The sequence below is a fragment of the Schistocerca americana genome, chromosome 11 (genome assembly GCF_021461395.2).
Source record: "Schistocerca americana isolate TAMUIC-IGC-003095 chromosome 11, iqSchAmer2.1, whole genome shotgun sequence".
NCBI lineage: Eukaryota > Metazoa > Arthropoda > Insecta > Orthoptera > Acrididae > Schistocerca > Schistocerca americana.
Genome location: NC_060129.1, coordinates 165,671,010 through 165,691,775, shown reverse-complemented (window position 1 = coordinate 165,691,775; position 20,766 = coordinate 165,671,010). Strand labels below are relative to the sequence as shown.

General features: G+C 44.8%; 1 protein-coding gene across 3 annotated transcripts in view; it reads left to right on the top strand.

Annotated features, from left to right (window-relative positions):
* Positions 1-20,766, top strand: part of LOC124553743 — a 42,186-nt gene that overhangs the window by 1,816 nt on the left and 19,604 nt on the right. The gene's annotated exons all lie outside the window — the stretch shown is intronic.

The following is a 20,766-nucleotide window of genomic DNA, read 5'->3' as shown; positions in this document are numbered from 1 at the left end:
CGAGATAGAATAAACAGATCCACTTTATTAAGCAATCAGTAAAAAAACGAAACTGAAACATAACAGCAAAAGCGAAAATGGTAAACTGCTCTCTGACGACTTGCGACGTCATTGTCCAAAGCCGACGGGTTGTATCCCCTGCTACACTAGACCCGGGGTCGTAACCCCTGTAACCCATAGAAGATAAAGATGCTTCAGTAGCTGATTAGTGTTTTTTGTCTTTAAAAAAAAAAAAAATTCTCACGGGATAGAACGAACAGATCAGAAAAGTAAATAAAATAAGATAAAACAGAACTGGAGACAGCCACACTCAAACCAAACTCCGGGCCGTCATGACGTCACACACAACACCCTTACGTCACGGGTCAAAGCCGACGCGTGGGATCGGACGCTTCTGTCGACCCTGGCAGTATTGTAGAAGCAGTGGTACAAGTGATTTGTAAGCAGTCTCCTTTGCAGACTGAGTGCACTTCCCCACTGTTCTACCAATAAACTCAAGTCTACCAAATGCTTTACCCATAACTGAGTCTATGTGGTCATTCCATTTCATATCCCTACAAAGTGTTAAACTCAGGTGTTTGGCAGTGACTCACTGATATTATAGCCATAGGATACAACTTTTTTTGTTTTGTGGAGTGCACAATTTACATTTTTGAACATTTAAAGCAAATTGCCAGTCTTGGCACGATTTCAAAGTCTTATCAAGATCTGAATATTTATACTGCCTCTTTCATACAATACTTCATTACAGATAACCGCATCATCTCTAAAAAGTCTGAGGTTACTATTAATATTGTCTGCTAGGTCATTGATATACAACTTGTGAACAGCAAGGATCCCAACACACTTCCATTGGGTGCACTTTAAGTTGCTTAACTACATCTGATGATGACTCTCCATCCAGGATAACATGCTGCATCATGCCTACCAAAGAGTCCTCAATCCAATCACAAATGTCGCTTGATTGTATTTTCGACAATAAAAAATCCAGGATGAAATAATGTCGATGTTATGAAAAGGATAGATTGCTACTTACCATATAATGGAAATTTTGAGTCACAGACAGGCACAACAAAAAGACTGAAAAACAAGTGAGCTGGTGGGCAGAAAGGGCACACACACACACACACACACACACACACACACACACACAAACACAGAGAGAGAGAGAGAGAGAGAGGGGGGGGGGGCAATGCAGCTCTTACACACATGGCCGAAAGATTACTTTTTTAGCAGTCTATTTGTTGTGCCTGTCCATGACTCACCATATCCGCTATATGGTGAGTAGCAATCTATCCTCTTCATAACATTGCTTTTGACGATAAGTGTAGGTGTGCTACTGAGTTAAACGCTTGTCAAAAATCAAGAAATACTGCATCTACCTGCTTGCCTTGATCCAAAGTGTGCAGTATGTCATATGAGAAAAGTGTGAGTTAAATTGCACATGATCGATGTATTCAAAATTTGTGCTGGTTGGCATGGAGGAGGTCTTTTTTTTTTATACCTCATTGTGTTTGAGCTCAGAATATATTCTAAGATTCTACAACAGATTGATGTCAATGATATTCGACAGTAGTTTTGTCAATAACTTCTACTAGCCTTCTTGTATATGAGTGTGACCTGTAATTTTTCCCAAGAACAGTGCAGGGCTTTCTGTCCAAGGGATTTATGATAAATTATGGTTAGAAGAGGGGCTAACTCAGTTACAAATTCAGTAAGTTTTAAATCAAAATGTGATGATGTACGTTCATTAAGACAAGGAGAACAGCTGCTGTAGTATTTATTTCGCTACTGTATCATTTTTCGGTTGGTTGGTTGATTTGAGGGAGTGGACCGATCGTGGAGGTTGTCGGTCCCATCGTATTAGGAAAGGATGGGGAAGGAAGTCGGCCATGCCCTGTTGAAGAATCCATCCCGGCATTTGCCTAAAGTGATTTAGGGAAATCACAGAAAACCTACATCAGGATGGCCGGATGTGGGTTTGAACCGTCGTCCTCCCGAATGTGAGTCCAGTGTGATAACCACTGCGCCACCTTGGTCCGTCCTTTTTTCTTTTTCTTTTTTTTAAATGTAGACTGTGGCGAAGGACTAAGCTGTAGTGTAACTTGAGGTCTAGTTTAGGTTGAAAGGTGACAGTTTGGTTGTGAATTGGTAAAGCAGTATCAAAGGTTTCAACTAACCCAAAGTACCAAATGGTCCACGAAAGCTCTTATTGACATGTTTGTCAGGTGTCCTCAGTCACTACTAAGTGGATAAGTCTCAAACTGTGAACCCAAAGCCTTAGGGTTCAATTCTAAGTCATTCGTGCCATTTTACATGTCCCTCATCACTTGTTTCACACCTGGAAATGATTTGTTAACATGAAGAATGCCAAGTTGAATCAAGGTGTGGTGCCAGCATTAAATTGTATGTTTCCTACATAACTGACTGTAAGTCAGCTCGAATGTTGGAGGAAAACGAGGCGATACCATTTCCAGTAGGGTCTTGCCTGTAGTAGAGCACTGCGGTACCGGAGACAGGGTTTGCACCCATATGCCAATCTCCAATTAATTTATATGTCCGAGCCTAGACCAGGATACCAATAACCCCCCCCCCTCTCCCCCTCCACACACACACACACACACACACACACACACACACACACACACACACACACACTCTATGAAAGCCGGTACCCCTATCTCCAATTCACCTATACAGCTCAACCCCAGAGTAAAAGTGCTCTTATGGTATCAGCGGCTTTACTGTCGCATGTCGCACTCATTAATTGTATGCGCAGTGAATGATGGTAAGTGAACATGACAAGTGAAGAGTTGGGTAGGACAAGGTGGTGGAACCCATGAGAAAATACTTTCCGATAAATGTTGTAAGTGGACCAATGTTTTTTGATTAAATCTTGGGAGAAGGTAGATGGATCATTGTTTATTACCATAATAATAGAGTCACAAGTTTGATATATTAGTAAACATTGTTCCATCTACCTTCTACCACGATTTAATTAAAAACATTAATCCACTTACTCAGCGATCGTGCAGACACCTAAGTGCACAGTTTATACTTTATGACATACTCTGTTTTATATGACAGCATTCTGCACAATATATTCCATTGTGCCGCAATGTAACTACATACATCCCTCACCATGACGACTGTAGCACACTAAATGACATAATAACATACCTCAAAAATATATTGACTCCACGTAATTAAACCACTAGAGCATGGCACCTCTTCATACACACTGCCCTCTCCAACAACATTTCACTTCCACTTCCAAAAAACATCGCGGCTTATTGGCATCACACAGCACATCGCGGGGTTCGAAATAAATGGGTGATATCCTAGAACCAGGTATATGCGAATAAGCTTGTGGCTGATGAGAGCCTTAAACACAACTGCCTTTGTAGTTCTACACAGTAACAAATGTTGTTATTCATTTATAGCATTCATGTTATCCAATCGAAAAGGATAACTTTCAGGGATGTAGGAAAATAATCTGTATGTTGTAGGACCTATTAGCAATAAACTACCACTATACTGCTATTCATACTTATGCCAGTTAAATCAAGTTAATTAGACAGCTGGAACTTTGGATAGCTCCGTCACTTTCTCAGTTATTCTAAATAACTCCTGTCTGTCTGCTGTTGATAGCTTAATATTTAGTTGATTGTAATGACATTGTTCAAAAATGTTTACCCACAACTGTAAGTACTGAATACTGTTTGCATTACATTATAACGTATCCTGCAGCTTTATGACAGACACTAAAACTTGCCAAGCTGCTGACAGAACATGTGAATTCCTGAATTTACATACTCAGGTAATTCGTAGAAAGGGTGGCTAATTGAGGTGTGTTTATAACTTTCTTTTGAATTAGTAGTGATACTAAGTTTCTTTCTTTATGTTACACTGAAGCATGTTGAATATGTTACCGCCAAAGCACATAACTCCATTCGGAATCCTGGACAAGCAGGCAGTCAATGTGAAAATTATTTTTGTGTTTTGTATTGTAATTGTGTGCTTCAAACTTCAGCTGAAACTGATTAGGCAGTACCGAAAATTCCATTTAAACCATTTGTGTTGACCTATGATGTCATCAATGTGGTAGCCACCCTATCTCCAGCATATTGTATATGGTGACTATAGCAACACGTAACTAATGAGGAGGTATTGAATAGGATTGGGGAGAAGAGAAGTTTGTGGCACAACTTGACTAGAAGAAGGGATCGGTTGGTAGGACATGTTTTGAGGCATCAAGGGATCACAAATTTAGCATTGGAGGGCAGCGTGGAGGGTAAAAATCATAGAGGGAGACCAAGAGATCAATACACTAAGCAGATTCGGAAAGATGTAGGTTGCAGTAGGTACTGGGAGATGAAGAAGCTTGCACAGGATAGAGTAGCATGGAGAGCTGCATCAAACCAGTCTCAGGACTGAGGACCACAACAACAACAACAACAACAACAACACAGCAACACTATATACACCTGTGAGCAAAGATAAAAATGACATGAAGTATTTAATTCCTGCAATAAAATTAAAATAATGGGTCGAATATGGGAAGGAAGAGGTTTAGGATGGGAACAGGCTAAATATATGATAATATCAATAATGGCACTATCGCAAAACAGATATTATCCAAAAGATCAAGGACAAAAAATGCTCAACATGCAACACAACACTAGAAAAACGAAAACAATAGGAATTACACATTTTACTAAATCCATATATCTCAAATGCAGCCCTTTATTATGAAAGACCCACATACAAGTCAACAACCGAGAACTGCAAATTTCACTTGACCAGTTATAATGCACACAAACACAATTGCAAATCTAAACAAACATACTGTACTTAATTAACTAAAACCAAACAAAATACGAAAAAATGCGTACCCACTAAAGCCACCAACAAGCAAAACTAAGTTGCTGCCTCCCCCCCCCCTATGCCCCCACTCCTCTCACACCCAGCTCCTCTATCTCTCTCTCTCTCTCTCTCTCTCTCTCTCTCTCTCTCTCTCTCTCTCTCACCCCTCCCCTCTCCCTCACCCCTACCCTCTCTCTCTCTCTCTCTCTCTCTCTCTCTCTCTCTCTCTCTCTCTCTCTCTCTCTCTCTCTCACACACACACACACACACACACACACACACACACACACACACACAACCTACAAAAACAAACACAACTGTGATCTTTATGTGGTTTCTTGGTCACATCGATCTGACATGAAATGAGGCTGCTGACACTGCTGTCACGGCTATAGTCTTCTTACCTCAGCCTGCTAGTTCGTACATTCCCTTCCGTGATCTCTCTGTTGCCATGTGTCAACAGGCCATGCCCCCCTGCAGTCCGGGGATTAGATTAGGCCCAAGGTATTCCTGCCTGTTGTAAGAGGCGACTAAAAGGAGTCTCGCACATTTCGGCCTTTATGTGATGGTCCCCTGTAGGGTTTGACTCCCAGTTTTCAAAATTTTCCTGAAGAGTGAGCAATTTGGGGAAGGGCACCTTCCATGGTGCATCTTGTCCATCATGTGCTGAGACCTATCGCATCCTTCGTCGACGTGGATCTGCACTTCCCCTCATTCTCCAACTATTGGGTGAGATCACCCTCCTGGGTGTGTATTTTTCCATCAACTGTGCTGTATCGTTTTCTTCGCTGATTATGATAACGGACTTGAATGAGATTTTCACTCTGCTGTGGAGTGTGCGCTGATATGAAACTTCCTGGCAGATTAAAATTGTGTGCCGGACCGAGACTCGAACTCGGGACCTTAAGGTTTCGCAGGAGAGCTTCTGTGAAGTTTCGAAGGTAGGAGACGAGATACTGGCAGAAGTAAAGCTGTGAGGACGGGGCGTGAGTTGTGCTTGGGTAGCTCAGTTGGTAGAGCTCTTGCCCGCAAAAGGCAAAGGTCCCGAGTTCGAGTCTTGGTCCGGCACACAGTTTTAATCTGCCAGGAAGATAATGGACTTGTTTGCTTGGTTGCACCTGATATCCAGCGCGGTAGCCAGTCCGTTGTGGTGGGGCCACCATGTACCCTGTTTGTTGTAGACCCCTGACCACAAAGGATCGCTCTGCTGATGTCCTGCACCATTAACTCCCCACGTATGCCAAGGAGTAGATGCCCATGACCCTGGGGCATAAGGACTCCCAGCAATGGCCATGCTGCCACGTGGCCTTTGCTGTGGCACCCGTGGAGAGGGCCCCTGGTCGGAGTGGGTGGCATCAGGGCAGATGACACGTGATGAACTTGTAGTCCATCATCTCTTGGTGGTGGTCAAACACCAGCAGTCTCTAAGCATTCACGGGTTCAATTCAATGCACAGAAGTACGACCCCAAATCGTTCCCCTCCCTGGCCACACCATGGGAGGAACTTCAGGCTAAGGATGGCAGCGGCTCTTATTTGCCCTGGTACCTTGTATGTTCAAGAGCTGATGGGGAATCTTTCATGACGATGAAGCTTCAGCTTTTTGTTGAGCATTTTGAGGACTTATTTAGGGAGGTGGAGGGCTTGTCCAAAATGAGATCTGGGTCAGTCTTGATCAAAACGGCATCCTCTGCCCAGTCATGGGCGTTATTCACTTGTGACAAGCTGGGAGACATTTCTGTACCCATCACGCCCCATAAGAGCTTAAATATGGTCCAGGGTATCATATTTCACAGGGTCCTTGTTTTGCAGTCTGACGATGAGCTGCACGCCAGTTTAGAGCAGCGAGGTGTACATTTTGTTCGGCGTGTCCACCGGATCTGAGGGTTAATCGGGTTGCTACTGGAGCCTTCGCCTTAGCCTTCGAGGGTGATACATTACCCAAGAAGGTCAAGGTGATGATCTACCGCTGTGAAATAAAGCCCTATATCCCTCCTCTAATGCGGTGCTATAAATGCTGGAAGTTTGGCCGTACGTCTTCCCACTGTACTTCCAGCGTCACATGTTGAGATTGCGGACGCCCCTTCACATCCCAATACCCCATGTGCCTCACCTCCCATCTGTGTCAAATGCAGAGAGCACTATTCCCCTTGCTCGCCTGACTGTAGGATTCACCAGAAAAAAAGGAAAATCATGGAGTGCAAGACCCTGGACGGACTGACCTACACTGAGGCTAAGAGGAAATTTGAATGAGTACATCCTGTATCTATGACATCGTCTTATGCCACCGCCACAACATTTCCAGCCCCATCAGCTCCGCCAATCCCAGTCACGTCTCAGAGCCAGAAGACTACACCTGCCCCCTTGATAGTGGGGGCCACTTCCCTCCCTGTTGCTTCTGCACCACCTACTTTAGGAGCAACAACCCCCCCCCCCAACCCCCCAACCATCAGGGATATCAGTCCCCACTTCTGCACTGGAGAAGCATAAGTCTTTTTTTGCTAGAAAGAGGTCGCTTGGGTCACTACCTTCCCAGGTTTCTGCTAGTGGGAAAGATGACACCTGCCAGTGGCTGAAGAGTCCAAAAGCAGCTGGTTGTAGGGCTTCACACTCATCCTCAGTCCCAGAGACTGAATCAGTGTAGTCCTCCCAGCCAGGAAAACCAAGAAGCAGCAAGAGGAGTCCAAAAAGAAGATCTCAAGATCAAGGGAATTGCGGTGGCACCCAACCACCGCTACCTAAGAGTTCTGCGTCTGTGGATGAGGTGGAGATTCTGGCGTCCACTGAGGGCCTAGATCTCACCCGACCCTGAGACACAACGGATATAGACTCCTCAGGGAATAAGTCAGTGGCAGCAGGTGACCCTGAGGCATAAACTACCTCATTGAATGTTCCATGCCTTCCCAGTCTCACGATGACGTCGTCATCCAGTGGAATTGCGGGGTTGTTTTTCCTCTGCCTGGCTGAGCTACAGCAACTGTTAAGCTTTACACCTGCTTTCTGCACTGCCCTCCAGGAAACCTGGTTCATGGCTATAAGGGATATTACAGGAACCGTTGCGACTGTAATCGAGTGTCTGATGGCGTTTGCATTTATGTCCTAGACTCCTCTGTTGTGAAACTGTGCCACTTCAAACCCCTCTCGAAGCTGTGTCTGCAATGTATATCTTCCTCCAGATAGTGCAGTACCCCTGAATGTATTAGCTGCACTGACTGATCAACTACCGAAGCCTTTCCTACTTTTGGGAGATTTTAACTCCCATAACCCCTTGTGGGGTGGCACTGTGCTTACTGGCTGAGGCAGAGATGTCGAAACTTTACTGTCTCAGTTTGACTTCTGCCTCTTAAATACTGGCCCGCCACACATTTCATTGTGGCTCAAGGTAGTTACTCGGCCATTGATTTATCAATTTGGAGCCTGGGACCTCTCCCATCTATACACTGGAGAGCACGTGATGACCTGTGTGATAGTGACTATCTTCCTGTCACTGCCCCGGCATCAGGCACACGGACACCTGCCCAAAAGGGCTTTAAACAAGGCAGACTGGGAAACTTTCACCTCTGCTGTCACCATTGAATCTCCTGCACACGGGAACATCAATGTGATGGTTGAGCAGGTGACTACAACAATCCTTTCTGCGGCAGAAAACGCGATCCCTCGCTCTTTAGGGTGCCACCGGCGAAAGGCAGTCCATTGGTGGTCGGCAGAAGTCGCTGAAGCAATTAAGGAGCGTTGGCGAGCTCTACAGCGGCATAAGCGGCGCCCATCTCTGGAGCACCTCATAGCCTTTAAATGACTCCGTGCCCGGATTCACCAACTTATCAAACGACGGAAGCAGGAGTGTTGGAAAAGATACGGCTCGACCATCGGGTGCCATACGTTACCTTCCCAAGTCTGGGCAAGGATCAAACATGTTTTCGGGTACCAGACCCCAACAGGTGTTCCCGGTGTTAACATAAATGGTGTATTATCGACCGACGCTATCGCGATTGCCGAGCACTATGCTCGAGCCTCTGTGTCAGAGAATTACCCCCCAGCCTTTTACAATCTCAAATGGTGGCTGGAAGGGAAAGTCCTGTCGATCACTACACACCACAGTGAATCCTATAATGCCCCATTTACTGAGTGAGAGCTCCTCGCTGCCCTTGCACATTGCCCTAACACTGCTCCTGAGCCAGATCGGATCCACAGTCAGATGATTAAACATCTCTTGTATGACTACAAGTGACATCTCCTCATCACCTTCAACCGGATCTGGTACGATGGCATCTTTCCATTACAGTGTCAGGAGAGCACCATCATTCCGGTGCTCAAACCCGGTAAAAAAATGTGGATAGCTATCAGCCCATCAGCATCACCAACGTTCTTTGTAAGCTGCTGGAACATATGGTGTGCCGGCGGTTGGGTTGGGCCCTGGAGTCACGTGGCCTGCAGGCTCTATGTCAGGGCAGCTTCTGCCGGGGTCACTCTACCACTAATAATCCTGTGTCCCTCGAGTCTGCCATGTGAACAGCCTTTTCCAAATGCCAACATCTGGTTGCCATCTTTTTTTGATTTACGAAAAGTATATGACACGACCTGACGGCATCATGTGCTTGCCACATTATACAAGTGGGGGCTCCGGGGCCCGCTCCAGATTTTTATCCAGAATTTCCTGTCACTTCGTACTTTTCATGTCCAAGCTGTGCCTCCCATAGTTTCCCCATATCAAGGAGACTGTGGTCCTGCAGGACTCTGTATTGAGTGTATCTCTAATTTTAATGGTTGTTAATGGTCTAGCAGCAGCTCTAGGGCCATCCGTCTCACCCTCTCTCTATCCAGACGACTTTTGCATTTCGTACTGCTCCACCAGTACTGGTGTTGCTGATCGGCGCCTGCAGGGAGCCATCCATGAGGTGCAGTCGTGGGCTCCAGCTCACGGTTTCCAGTTTTCGGCCGCAAAGTCGTGTGTCGTGCACTTCTGTCGGCATCGTACCGTTCGTCCGGAACCAGAACTTTACCTTAATGATGATCCACTCACTGTAGTGGAGACATACCAATTCTTAGGACTGGTTTTCGATGCCCGATTGACTTTGCTTCCTCACCTCCGTCAGCTTAAGCAGAAGTGCTGGCAGCACCTCAGTGCCCTCCGCTGCCTGAGCAACACCAACTGGGGTGCAGATTGCTGTACGTTACTACAGCTCTACAGAGCCCTTCTCGAATCCCGCCTCGACTATGGGAGTCTGGTTCATTGTTCGGTGTCACTTTCAGCGTTACGTTTACTCGAACCAGTGCACCACTGTGATGTTTGCCTAGGGACAGGAGCTGTTGTGGGTTGGCAGGAGAGTCAACACCGGTATGAGAGGAAGCCGAAAGGCATGCGTTTTAGCTCACGCAAGCTGGGGTGAGGTCTGGAACAGGACAAGGAAATTAGACTTTAGCAAAAAACGTACGTAGGTGCTGGAATACTTAACTTTAATCCATAAGTGGTGAACATCGCTCTTGACGGTACATTATTCATAATCTCAATAGTAACTGGTAACTTGCTAGGTCGTAGCAAATGACGTAGCTGAAGGCTATGCTAACTATCGTCTCGGCAAATGAGAGTGTATTTTGTCAGTGAACCATCAGTAGCAAAGTCGGTTGTACAACTGGGGCGAGTGCTAGGAAGTCTCTCTAGACCTGCCGTGTGGCGGCACTCGGTCTGCAATCACTGATAGTGTCGACACGCGGGTCCGACGTATACTAACGGACCACGGCCGATTTAAAGGCTACCACCTAGAAAGTGTGGTGTCTGGTGATGACACCACAGGAGCTTTTAGGATGAGTCTGGTGACCAGCGTCCTCGTGGAGAGCGGAGCCCCTCCATTGCAGGTTAGGCGTGCACAACTTCTGGCCACGTTCGTAGTTCTCCTGCGCATCCGAATTATGTCTCCTTATCCCACCCACGACAGTTCATCTCCCACGTTGGCGGCCCAGGTCAGGGCCTTCCAAATACAGTTCGTGTCCGATCCCTTCTTTCCGAACTGGAGTCCTTGCCTTTCCCACCTACACTCGAGGTCCATTCACGTACACACCTCCACGTTGTACACCTAGACCGCGGCTTTGTCTAGACATTTCACGTGGTCCTCAGGGCTCAGTTAACCTCACAGCTCTCCGCTGCCACTTCCCCTCAATTCTTGACGTGTACCGAGGCCACGAAGTGGTTTACACTGACGTCTCGATGGCTGATGATCACATCGGCTTCGCATATGTCCGTGGAGGACGTATTGAACAGCATTCCTTGCTCGATGGCTGCAGTGTTTTCAATGCCGAGCTGGTGGCTATATCTTGTGCTCTCGAGCACACTCGTTCATGCTGTGGGGAGTCGTTTCTTCTGTGTAGCCTACAAGCTATCGACCAGTGTTAGCTTCGCCATCCTTTAGTAGTGACCATTCAGGAGTCTATCTATGCCCTGGAACGGTCCAGTCGTTCAGTGGTGTTTGTCTGGACCCCTGGTCACGTCGGAATCCCAGGCGACAAACTTGCCGACAGGCTGGCCAAACAGGCTGCACGGAAACTGCTTACGGAGATCGTCTTGTCTGCAACCGACCTGTGTTCGGTACTATGCCACAAGGTTTTGCGTCTTTGGGTGGCAGAATGGCACGGCCTCAATACGCACAACAAACTGCGTACCATTAAGGAGGCTACGAATGTGTGGAAGACCTCCACGCGGGCCTCTTGCACGGACTCTGGTTCTCTGTCAGCTCCGCATTGGCCACGCTCGGGTGACACACTGCTACCTCCTGTGCCGTGATGACCCACCTCGGTGTCGGTGTGGTGCCCAGCTGTCAGTGACCCTTATCTCAGTGAACTGTCCCTCTTTGGCTGCCCTGCGACGGACTCTTCGGTTACAGAGTACGCGAAAGAACTTGCCCCCCTTCTAACAGCCGTGTACCGCAAGTCTCTAGAGGAACGGAGGGTTCCAAATGATTGGAAAAGAGCACAGATAGTCCCAGTCTTCAAGAAGGGTCGTCGAGCAGATGCGCAAAACTATAGACCTATATCTCTTACGTCGATCTCTTGTAGAATTTTAGAACATGTTTTTTGCTCGCGTATCATGTCATTTCTGGAAACCCAGAATCTACTATGTAGGAATCAACATGGATTCCGGAAACAGCGATCGTGTGAGACCCAACTCGCCTTATTTGTTCATGAGACCCAGAAAATATTAGATACAGGCTCCCAGGTAGATGCTATTTTTCTTGACTTCCGGAAGGCGTTCGATACAGTTCCGCACTGTCGCCTGATAAACAAAGTAAGAGCCTACGGAATATCAGACCAGCTGTGTGGCTGGATTGAAGAGTTTTTAGCAAACAGAACACAGCATGTTGTTATCAATGGAGAGACGTCTACAGACGTTAAAGTAACCTCTGGCGTGCCACAGGGGAGTGTTATGGGACCATTGCTTTTCACAATATATATAAATGACTTAGTAGATAGTGTCGGAAGTTCCATGCGGCTTTTCGCGGATGATGCTGTAGTATACAGAGAAGTTGCTGCATTAGAAAATTGTAGCGAAATACAGGAAGATCTGCAGCGGATAGGCACTTGGTGCAGGGAGTGGCAACTGACCCTTAACATAGACAAATGTAATGTATTGCGAATACATAGAAAGAAGGATCCTTTATTGTATGATTATATGATAGCGGAACAAACACTGGTAGCAGTTACTTCTGTAAAATATCTGGGAGTATGCGTACGGAACGATTTGAAGTGGAATGATCATATAAAACTAATTGTTGGTAAGGCGGGTACCAGGTTGAGATTCATTGGGAGAGTGCTTAGAAAATGTAGTCCATCAACAAAGGAGGTGGCTTACAAAACACTCGTTCGACCTATACTTGAGTATTGCTCATCAGTGTGGGATCCGTACCAGGTCGGGTTGACGGAGGAGATAGAGAAGATCCAAAGAAGAGCGGCGCGTTTCGTCACTGGGTTATTTGGTAACCGTGATAGCGTTACGGAGATGTTTAATAAACTCAAGTGGCAGACTCTGCAAGAGAGGCGCTCTGCATCGCGGTGTAGCTTGCTCGCCAGGTTTCAAGAGGGTGCGTTTCTGGATGAGGTATCGAATATATTGCTTCCCCCTACTTATACTTCCCGAGGAGATCACGAATGTAAAATTAGAGAGATTAGAGCGCGCACGGAGGCTTTCAGACAGTCGTTCTTCCCGCGAACCATACGCGACTGGAACAGGAAAGGGAGGTAATGACAGTGGCACGTAAAGTGCCCTCCGCCACACACCGTTGGGTGGCTTGCGGAGTATCAATGTAGATGTAGATGTAGATGTACTGGACTCGTTGCCATTAATTTTGGCTGACGACACCTCATCCGCTAATTTAGTTTTACATTTTGTATGTGACGGTCGGTTTTATCGTTGTGTATAAGTTTTCGTGCATGTCCTTTGTCCCTTTGTGTTCTCCACTCTAATGCTTTTAGGCTGGATGTTTTAATGTGTCACAGAGTGCCTGGCGTTTCCTTTTTATTCTCGTGGTCGGCCAGCCACGGTCATCTGCTCCCTTATTTTTATCCCTTCTACCTGTTTCTTGCTTCTCTCTGTGGTTTTCTTTTCCTGTTTTGCCTGTAGTAGTGTTAGTTGTCCTTCTGTCGTTCTTCTGGTTCTTCCAGTCTCCTGTTATTGTGCTGTGCGTCTCCTTTCTTTTCTTCTTTCCCTCGTGTAATTATTTTACCGGGAACAAGGGACCGTTGACCTCGCAGTTTGGTCCCTTTTCTCCCTCCTGTAAACCAACCAACCGACAGGTGGTGTCACTTCGGCATCACCACTGGTCCTCACTTCACGGCAACGAGCTCCAGGTTATTAAGCCTCTCCTAGCGACTTGGACAACCTCCTCTCGGTTCTTTTGCCGCGAGGAGATCATTTTAACTAGGTTGCGTATTGGGCACTGTCTTTTTAGCCGTCGCCATTTGTTAAGTGATGCTCCCCTACCACTTTTTGCACATTGCACCCAACTTTTAACCTTCTGCCATTTCCTGACTGAGTGCGCTTCTTTTAACTGCTTACGTTTCCATTTGTTTTTGCTGTCTGAGTTATCAGCCGTTTTAATGAACGAAGCACGGGCTGTCAACCGCATTTTACTTTTTAACTGTTGTAGCAATATAGCAAAGGCCATTTAATTTTTAGTTCTGGACATCCATTTCTCTATGGAGTATTTTATAGACCTTTCTCCATGTTCCTGTCTTAAGCTGTCTTCTCTCCCATCGATTGGGATTGACGTGTAGTTGTTTTCAAGTCCTCTCTTTTCTTTGTGTTTTACAATTTTGACATGGGCACGTATGACCCTTGTTGTTTTTGCTTCCTAAAACAAAAACAAAAAAACAAAAAGTCGTCACAGAATCACTCTGTATAATACCTACATTTACAGGTACTGGCACCTGTAACTTTAACGCTCTGCAATGTCGTTCGATGTTGTTTTCGGACATGGGTTCCTGAGTAAAAATTTGTCTACTAAGTCCCCTCGACAACCTCTAGAAGTGTGTAACACGAATTGTGAAATATCCTGTATACTCCTAAAATGTGCTAGAGTTTCCTGCTGTGTTAAGTGGTTGAGTATCCATGAGATTCTGACTAAGTGTCCATTGGCTACAGTCAAGTGGTCGCTGTTGTGTGGTTTGCTACTGTCGTCCTTATAAACAGCGTGTTTCAGGATGTCATCAGCAAATGTGGGGGGATGAAAGATTACACAAAGATGATAATTTTTTGTTGAGGAACATGAATGCTCTGATCTGCCGTTTGTGAGTTACACACCTTGTCACGATGTGCGCCGCCATGTAGTGATGTGCTTCACCCATCCTAGTGAGGATTTATTTTGTGGAGTCATTCTTGTCCTGACACTCAGCCTGTGTTGTGATAATACTGTATCTTCAATGTTGTGCATTTGGAAAAGGCTGTTCACATGGCAGACTCGAGGGACACAGGATTATTAGTGGTAGAGTGACCCTGGCAGAAGCTGCCCTGACATAGAGCCTGCAGGCCACGTGACTCCAGGGCCCAACCCAACCGCCGGCACACCATACAAAGGAGCTAGAACACCTACTGTCGGTGTTCAGAGGTAACAGTTACTCTCCACGTCAGATTAGTACAGCGCTAAGAATGAAGAAATGTGACCACCCACAACATCGAGAAGATAAGGAGCTGTTAAAGTCCAGGGTGTCCATTCCATACATCGGCAATCTTTCATCTAAAGTAGGCGGGATTCTAAGGAAACATCAACTTAAAGTAATGTTCCAGCCGCCAACGAAGATTAGTGCCCTTCTCGGTTGTGTAATAGACAATCTGGGTCTGCGGAAGGCGGGGATCTACAAAAATCCTTGCCAGTGTGGCAAAGCTTATATCGGTCAGACTACATGCACAGTACATGAAAGGTGCGTTGAACGTGACTGCCGCACTTGCCTTTTGCGGCCCAGTAAGCGGGCTGTAGCTGAGCATTGTATTACCGGACTCGCTATGGATTTTTCTGCCACGAAAATCATGGCCCCAGCAAGAACTTTTTGGGATTCAGTAATTAAAGAATATGTGGAAATACGCCTAGCACAAAATCTTATAAATCGTGATGGCAGTTTTCAATTGGACAAGGCTCGGGACCCAGTCATCTCTCTAATTTCTTCTAAGAGAAGACAGTTTATTCATAATGGCACATCTGGTGACATCTGACGTCCAGTTTTTAGCAATGCGAATGCGCATTCCGACAGAGGACGGACGTGTAGTTTCCACCTTTACACGTGCGCCTGCGCGCCACAGATAGAACAGTATTTCCAGAAGGCACGGATTTTGATAGAGCACACTGCTGTGATGGCCACCAATGCGCACACGTTTAATTTTTGCTATGAAGCTGATATCGAGAACTCGCAGTCTCCAGTGGCGGATACTCACCTGGAGATGGCCGGACGATTGCCAGCCGAAATATCACGGCAAGAAGTCAACGTGATCCGGCTACAATCCAGAAACCTCATTGTCCGTGAAATGTATTTGCAAGTGCGAATATGGACAGCCGCCAGCTTTATAATTGAATGATGACAAAATTTGGGACTCGAACCCGAATTTCACGCTTATCGTGTACAATCACCTTACCATTAGGCTATCGGAGCACTCTCCATGGCCAGACCCGAACTTCCATATCTCGTCAACTGTGTGTCTACAATTTGTACGGCAATATACATAATGAATGTACAAGTGCAGATTGTACACACATGGTTGACCACATGTGGAAGTTCTGGGCTGGCTGCGAAGCATGTTCAGATAGCCTAATGGTAACATGACTGTTTGCGATAAGCACGAAATTTGGATTTGAGTCCCAGTGTCTCACAAATTTTCATTGTCTTCATTCAGTTATACAGGTGATGGTAGTCCATATTCTCAACTGTGGATACACTGCATGTAAATCCAACAGTATCTTGATATGTTCTCCAGAGTTGGGCGGGCATTGGTTCAACGGTGTGTATCATGTATTGAAGCACAGGGTGTGCTGTTGAACCGTTCGTGTAATTACTGTCAGAATATACCCAATAATAACAAATGATAATTTTTGTGCAGTTGTAGTTATTCATTATTATAACTTTAAGGACGTATTTAAGACTATCATCTATCGCTTGTGCCTTTTCCCACAGCTACGCAGGATCGGCACGGTTAATTGGATTTGGCGAGTTTAGTTTAAGGGGTGGCCGGATGTCCTTCCTGCCACCACCCTGTACCGCCTGGGACAGAATGAGTGTACCCCAACTCTCTGCGACTAGTGTAATCCACGGAAAAGTGTTTAGATGTCTGCATGCCATGTAACTGAGGCAGGATGTGGGGACCAGTCCGGTATTCAACTAGTGGGATGTGGGAAACCGCCTAAAAACCACATCCAGGCTGGTCGGCACACCAGCCATCGTGGTTAATCCACCAGGCGGATTCTATCCAGGGCCGGCGCGCCTACCCAAGTCCAGAAAGCAGGACATTTAGTGCTCTCGGCTACCCTGACGGGTAGACATATATGTTCCTTAATAAAAAATGATACTCTTCATGTGATCTGTTATTGTCAGTGAGATCCTGATACACCCTGTTGCTGCACTACTGCCTCTGATGTCATCACCAGTGTTCAGTCCTAGGTCATATTTTCCTTGTAAGAGCGTCACACATGTTACACCCTTCCAGTGTCCATCTCCCGAGCTGTGCTTAGCTGCAGACCACCATCGTTATTGTGGCTGTTTTCAGGAATTATATTGAACTGCTTCATTTCTAATGCTATCACGGAAACAATTCGTCCATTTAATAATAGCTGTCTCCTCGAATGCTGTGCGGTGTCCGTTTTCCAGAGCAAGTTCTGCTTCTGCTGATTTCTCAGGATGCTGTAGCATACTAAAGCTACTGCTTACACAACACTCGTCCACCCACATCTCGGGTATTGATGAGTGGTATGGGATCCTTGGCAGACAGGTTTGCTTTTTTATTTAATCGTATGGCTAGGGCCCCCCGTCGGACAGTCATTTGCCGGTTGTGGTCTTTCAATTTGAAGCCACTTTGGTGACCTGCAGTCGATGAGGATGATAATGATGACAGCACAACACCCAGTCCCTGGATGATAATGATGACGGCACAATACCCAGTCCCTGGGCGGAGAAAATTCCCTGATCCAGCTGGGAATCGAACCCGGGCCTAGAGGATTGACAACCCGTCACGCAGACCATTCAGCTACTGGGGGTGGACATAGGTTTGCTGGAAGACATCAACATTTTAAAGGAAGGGTCTTCTTTTGTGCTGTCATGAAAGGTGGGGAGTGTATCACAGATATGATGACCTGTTGTTGTCATTGTTTTCATTCTCAAGACTGGTTCTGTGCAGCTCTCCATGCTACTCTATCCTGTGCAAGACTCTTTATCTCTGCAAAACTACTGCAATTTCCCTCCACTTCAGCTTGCTTACTGTAGTGAAGCCTTGGTCCCTGTTTACTATTTTTACACTCCACATTTTCCTCCGTTTCCAAAATGACAATTCTTTGACACCTCAAGACATATCCTATCAACTGATCACTTCGTATAGGGAAGTTGCATCATAAATTTCTTTTTTCCCCCCGTTGGATTCAGTACGTGCTCATTACTTACCCAGTCTAACTATCTATCCTTCAACATTTTTCTATAATTGAACATGTCAAGCAAAACTTTTGACAAATCTCTTTCGCAGTTCTACTGGAATTTTTGTCATCAACAAACCTCAGGTTGTCTGTTTTGAAGCTGTCATACTACTATTTCGTGAATCGGTACTGAGAATGTTACACCACCAGCTGTCAGTTGTATATTTTTAGTACAACATCAAATGCTATAAAACAATGAATCAAATCAAAAAATCTCAACACTGCACATACTGGTAGCCATATAAAAAATACGATATTTCATCACCTGTGTTGTTAAGAATGATGCAATGTTAGTTCAGATATGCACGCATGTCCAAAGGAACAGACACTGCAGCCGTCATGAAATACGTGAAATGTATTCTCAGTTGCAAATAGGGACAACTGTCAGTTGTATTATGGAATTATCATGATAAGTGGGAAATCGAGTTTCGGGTACCGGTCGAGCACAAATTTTCATTGTCGTCATTCTGCTGTACAACTGACATTAGTTCACATTCGCAACTGCGAATACATTTCATTTTGGGCACATAAAAAATATTTATATTATCCTGTAGTAAAATATACCCTAAAGCTCCTGTGACATTAGGCACCATCAAAAGTAAAAACCCAGCAGCAAACCTGCGTTGTTAAACATTCAACTATTCTTAGAAAAACTCGTGTCAGTGTATTACATTCTCAAGGCATAGATGTAAACTAAAGGCAGTTGCTTTCACCTACCAAAATAGTACATTTCTGCAACATATACGTCACAGCCTCCAATGGTGCTAATGTCTCTTATAAAATCTATGAACATTAAATGTCGAGTCACACAAACCAATACTACAGCTATGTTACAACATATGCATTTCTATAGAATGGCCAACAGAAAACATAAAACCAAAGACCGAAAATTCAGATAAGTCGGTGGCTGCTTGCCGAGGTGGACCTTCCTAAAGTAGGCCCAGAAATGTCTTCCCACTAAACACGCTGATGCTTTCCTTTCATAAAGTGCAAAAAAACTCTTGCTTCTTCTAAATTTGACAGCTGCCACCTTCTATCTTCAAAGTGCTGTTACTGTTATGCAGTCCGTGACATTACCCCACAAATGCTACTCACTCTTAAGGTTCACAGTTCCCGATGAGCCATTCCCTTTATTCTTATGCTCTTTAAATCTTACTTTAAAGTTTTTTTGTGTTTCCTCTGTGTACTTCATTTCACAATCTTGACACTTAATTTCACAAACTCTTCTTTGCCAGTCATGCTTTAACCTCTGCTGCAGTTTGCTGTCAACCCTAAATGGAATTTGCACCCCTTTATTGTTAAATAACCTCACAAATTTATACGGGGCTAGCACAGTCTTTGCACTGCACTGCCAAATGTACTTCTTACCAAAAAGCGATTCTGGTAGCTGGAGTCAAGTTTTGTTAATCGTGCCTTTTGCATTCTTGTGGTGGAGATATTTCCATAGCAACTTTCATTCTGTAACAAATATTTCCTTATATCTGATTGAGAAGTGAAATGCCAATTTTCATATTTTGTCTTTAAAATTTGTTTAATGTAATGAAATATTTTATTAAAAATTTTCATCGCCTATTGCACTCTCTTAAGGGCAGAATTTCGATAAACACATACTTTTTTTTATTTGTAACCGAGACGTCTAGTACCAGTTGTCATAGATGTAGCCTTAAAAATCCTTTAGTAGATCTTTAGTAATTATTTATTTTCAAAAAATCTTTCACCTACTATTTTACCCTGTTAGTGGATATAAAATTCTGAAATGTGTGTTTTATATTTTTCTGACAGAGAAACCAAATACCAGTTTTCATAGATCTAGCATCAAAATTCCCTTAATAGTGACATACTTTCAAAAAGCTTTCCATCCCCTATTTCGTCCCCTTAGGGTTGGAATTTCGGGCAGTCCATCCTTAAATGATGCCTACAGTATGAGATCCACTCCCTCTCAAAACTTCAAATCTCTATCCTTTAGTGGTTTTGGCTGGCCGACGACGAGTCAGTCGGTTGGGACATTGCCTTTTATACACAGAGATAATTCCCCAATATTGCATTACTTTACACTTCTGGGGATTTATCTAATTTTGTTGGTTTTTGTGCACTACTGCTGCATCCAACCTATCTATTAAACCTGCACAAAAAACACTTTCTACTGCTATTTACCTAAGCATTCTCATTTCTACAATCTCATTGTGAGGACTTAGAGACATGGTGACGCACATCGAGAGTGAGCAGCATTCATCAGTAACATCATTGACAGCATGAGTGAGGGTAATTGCACTTTGAGGATAAATGGTGGTGGTTGTCAGATTTAGAGGAAGCAGTGTTTTTTGCACTTTAAGAAAGGAAGGCATCAGCACGGTAAATGAGAAGACATTTCTGGGTCCACTTTAGCTGTGTCCTCCATGAAAAGCAGGTACCAACTTATGAATTAATCAGTGTTAGGTTTTATGTTCCCTGTTGGCCATTCTGTACGAATGCAAATGTTGCAACATAGGTGTATTATTGGTTTGTAGAATTTTCTAGGACTCAGCATATTAATGTTCACAGATTTTATCGAAGACAGTAGCATCGTCGGGGGCATACGCATTGTAGGAATGGACTATCTTTGGTAGGTAGAAGCAGCTGCTTTTAGTTCACAACTATGCTTGAGAGAGTAACATGTCAACATGAGTTGTTCTAAGAAAAGTTTTATGTTTGACGATACAGATTTTCTGCTGGATTTTTACTTTTGACGTTGCTTGACGGCATACAGGAGCT